The following is a 4768-nucleotide window of genomic DNA, read 5'->3' on the forward strand; positions in this document are numbered from 1 at the left end:
TTGATTCCGATATTCTTATTTGAAATTCTGTAGCCAAGCAATCTGCAGTTATTTATTCAGCACCTTCTACATACAAATAGCATGGTGGTGATTGTGGAGAGTGAAAGATTTGAAGGTAAGATTCCTGCCAAAAGTGATCCCATAAAATTATAACTAAAAATGCAATAGAATTCAAATGAATTCTATGAGTTCAAAATGTTTTGCTTCAAGCAACGACTGCAGTGGAAGTCCATATGCTGTCGAGTTCACTATGAGCTGAAGGGAGCGGAGAAGGCTGCTTTTGGGAAGGGAGATGTGAATTTGGAAATGGAAATAGGACTTAGATGGGCACAAATGACTTGTGAGAGTATTCCAGCTGAAGAAACAATTGCCTAATAGAAGGGGTAAAATAAACTTTTGGGAACAGTGAAAGGTTAAGGAAGAGGAATAATTGGGAAGTAAAGCTTGAAAAATTGGTTTGGAAGCATATTGTTAAGGAATTTAAATAACAGAGTAGGAAGTGCACTGAAATTGGAATGATACAGAGAAAATTAGCATGGCCCCTGTGCAAGGATGACCCACAAAGTTGTGAAGTTTCCATATTTTTAATAGAAAAATAGAAGATACCACAGAGATTAAAAATGCTGTAGACCAAAACAAAAACATACTAGCAGATAAACAAAAAAATCTGAAGTTGACCAGGCAGAAAAAAGAATAGATGAACTAGAGGACAGGACAACTGCATTTGAACACACAGAAGAGTCAATAACAAAAAAGATAGAAAAATATAAATTGGATCTCAGGGAAATGATGGACAAAACTAGGCAGGCAAATATAAGAATCATCAGTGTCCCAGAAGGAGAACAGAAGAGTAAAGGGCTAGGGAGATTAATGGAAACGTTATGGGGGGAAATTTCCCAAATCTTTATAAAGTACAAAAGTATGCAACTCAAAGAAGCCAAATGAACTCCAAATAGAATAAATCCAAATAGGGGCCTATGCCAAGACACACACTAATCAATCTATCAAATGTTGAAGAGAAGCAGAAAATCCTGAAAGTGGCAAGAGAAAAACAATCCACTACATACAACGAAACAACATAAGACTGAGTTCAGACTACTCAGCTTCTCAGGTGAGAAGGCAGTGGTATGATATATTAAAGATCTTGAAACAGACTTTCAGCCAAGAACTTTGTACCAAGCCAAATTGTCCCTGAAAACTGAAGGAGAGATCAAAATTTTCACAGATAAAAAAAGGCTGAGAGAATAAGTCAAGAAGAGACCAGCTCTAGAGGTGCACTAAAGGGAGTTCTGCTACCTGAAAAAAAAAAAAAAGGCAGGAAAGGGATGTCTGGAGGAGGGCACAGAATTGAACAGTGCCAGTAAAGGTAACCTAAAGGATAAAAAGATGAAGAGGAAAAAGAACATATAGATCTGACAAATAAAATCCAAAAGATGTTGAATTCAAGAAATGCCTTTACACAGAGTCCCTTGAGGGATTGGAGAAAAAGTACAGAACTTATACACTTGACCTCTGGGGAAACTCCTGATACTGAGTTAAACATTAGGGACACTCAAATCAATAGGCCAAGCCCTTGATCTTGAAGCTTTCTCTTGTGAAGCTTATGTATGTAGCAGAGAAGCTTAGCTTACCTATAGGCATGCTTATGAGTTACTTCTGAAGGACCTCTTTCATTGTTCAGATGTAGTCTCACTCTAGCTAAGCCCAACTCTGCAAGTGAAATCATTGCCCTCCCTCCTACAATGGGACATGACATCCAGGAGTGAAAGTCTTCCTGGCAGAGTGGGAGATGAATCTCAGGAAAGAGTCTGGCCCTGGCACCATGGGATCAACAAGGTCATCCTGACAAAAGTGGGGGAAAGAAGTATAGCAAATAAGGTATCAGTGGCTGAGACAGTTCAGACAGAGTTGAGAAGTCACTCTGGAGGTCAGTCTTATGCAAGCTTCAGTTAGACACTGCTACCTACAAAAAGTTTCCAAGCCCCATCCAAAACCATTCCATTCAATCCTAAAGAACACCTAAGGCAATATATGAGATTCTATAAATGTTCCATGCGCTAGGGTAACTTTCCAGAACCTAAAACTTCCAGATGGGTCCCTGGACAAGGTAAGTCCTGAAACCTAGAGGGGCCAGCCTTTCCAGAACATCATGGCCAAAATATCACTAAAGGTTGGAGCAGGGGGGAGATCAAAGGTGATGGTGGAATTATACAGAGAAGTTAGGGTTTAACAAATGATTATAATTGTTGAATCATTATATTGATATTTTGTTTTAGCCTCCAGTATCTTAGAGCAGTTAAAAGTAAAAATACAAAATTGTGAGACTGTAACCTGTGGTAGTTAGATTCAGTTGTCAACTTGGCCAGGTGAAGTTGCCTGGTTCTGTTGCTGTGGACATGAGCCAATGGTACATGAACTTCATCTGTTGTTCATTACATCTGCAGTTGGTTAGGAGGTATGCCTGCTGCAATGAATGATGTTTGATTTAATTGACTGGTGCTTAAATGAGAGAGCACAATGTAGCACAGCCCAAGCAGCTCAGCATTCCTCATCTCAGCACTCACAGCTCAGCCCAGGCCTTAGGAGATGCACCCCAGGGAAAGTTGTTGGAACCCAGAGGCCTGGAGAGAAGGCCACAGAGATCACCTTGTGCCTTCCCACATAAGAAGGAACCTCAGTGGAAAGTTAGCTGCCTTTCCTCTGAAGAACTAATGAAATAAATCCCCTTTTATTAAAAGCCAATCTGTCTCTGGTGTGTTGCATTCTGGCAGTTAGCAAACTAGAACATAACCCATACCAAACTCTGAAATCTGTCCTACAACTAATTGTTGCAATGTGCTTTGAAATTTATTATTTTTTTGCATATGCATTATTTTTCACAAAATGAAAAAAAGTAGATTGTGATGATAAAAAATTATTTATTCCTTCTAGCCTCCAATGTTCTGGAGCACCTAGAAGGAAAAATCTGAGATGATGTTATGGTAGCTCATGACAAACTCTGGGATCTGTCCTGTAACTACTCGTTGAGGAGTGCTTTGGAAACTATTACTTTTTTCTTTGCTTTGTATATATGTTATATTATACAATAAAAAAAGTTTTTTAAAAATGCCTTTTCAGTAATAACTTTGAATGTTAACAGACTAAACCTACCAATTAAAAGGTACAGATTGGCTGGATGGATTAAGAAACACAATCCAGTTATATGCTTCTTACAACAGACACAACTCAGACACAAGGATACATATAGATTGAAAGGGAAAGAATGGAAAAAGATGTCCCATGCAAGCTGTAACCAAAAGAAATAGGAGTAGCTATACGAATATCAGACAAAATAGACTTTTAACGTAAAAAGACATCATAAGAGACAAAAAAAGGACAGTATATATTAGTATAAGGGACAATTAACCAAAAAGAAATAAAAATCATGTCTATGCTCCCAATCAAGGAGCTCCAAAGACGTGAGCCATACATTGGCAAAACTGAAAGGAGTGATAGATGTTTCAACAATAAAAGGAGATTTCAACACACCAATCTCTATAGACAGAAAAACCAGACAGAATCAACAAGGAAATAGAAAAATTAATGTGATAAAAAAATGAATTAGATCTAACAGACATATATAAGTTGTTACACCCCAAAACCCCAGGATATGCATTCTTCTCTAGTGCTCATGGAACATTGTCCAAGATGGATCATATGCTGGGGCAGAAAACAGGTCTTTATAAATTTAAACACACTGAAGTTATTCAAAGCACTTTCTCTGACCACAATGGAGTGAAGCTGGAAATCAATAACTACTGAAGAACAAGAACTTTCACAAATAAATGGAGATTAAATAACCCACTCTTAGACAGTGAGTGGGTCAAAGAAGAAATTACTAGAGTAATCAGTAGCTATCTGGAAATGAATGAAAGTGAGAATACAACTTACCAGAACTTATGGGATGTGGGAAAGGTTATTCTGAGAGGGAAATTTATTGCCCTAAATGTCTATATTAAAAAAAAAAGGAAGCAAAAATTGAGGGCTTAACTGCTCACCAGGAGGAACTTGAGAAAGAACAGCAAACTAACTCCAAAGTAAAGAGAAGAAGAGAAATAACAAAGATAAAAGCAGAGTTAAATAATTGGAAGAATAAAAGAACAATAGAGTCAGTAAACCGAAAATTGGTTCTTTGAGAAAATCAATAAAATCAATGGGCCACTAGCAAGGCTAGCAAAGAAAGAAGATCCAAATAAACAAAATCAGAAGTGGGAGGGGCATCATTTACCACAGACCCTGAAGAAATAAAATAAAACATCCTAAGAAGATACTATGAACACCTATATGCCAACAAATTAGATAATGTAGATGAAATGGATAAATTCCTGGAAATGCACAAACAAACTACACTGACTCAAGAATAAATAGAAGATCTAAATAAACCAATCACAAGTAAGAAGATTCAATCAGTCATCAAAAAGTTTCCAATAAAGAAAAGCCCAAGGCCAGATGCTGTCATAGAGGAATGTTATCAAACATTCCAAAAAGAACTAACACCAATCTTGCTCAAGCTTTTCCACAAAATTGAGAGAAAAAGAACACTACCTAACTCATTTTATGAAGCTAACATCACTTTAATATCAAAACTGTGTAAAGATGCTAAAAGAAAGGAAAACTATAGACCAATCTCTCTAAAGAACATAGATGAAAAATTCTCAACAAAATAGCAAATCGAATCCAACACCCACATTAAAAGAATTATACACCATGACCAAGTGGGGTTTATACC

At 37.1% G+C, this 4768-nt stretch overlaps 1 non-coding gene across 1 annotated transcript; it reads left to right on the top strand.

Moving 5' to 3' along the window:
* The first annotated feature begins 479 nt into the window (after window positions 1-479).
* Window positions 480-587, top strand: LOC143662816 (U6 spliceosomal RNA). The gene has a single exon (XR_013165590.1). It is a non-coding gene; the product is annotated as a U6 spliceosomal RNA (small nuclear RNA).
* The last annotated feature ends 4181 nt before the right edge of the window (window positions 588-4768 follow it).

This window comes from Tamandua tetradactyla, chromosome 18, assembly GCF_023851605.1.
Source record: "Tamandua tetradactyla isolate mTamTet1 chromosome 18, mTamTet1.pri, whole genome shotgun sequence".
NCBI classification, from domain to species: Eukaryota; Metazoa; Chordata; class Mammalia; order Pilosa; family Myrmecophagidae; genus Tamandua; species Tamandua tetradactyla.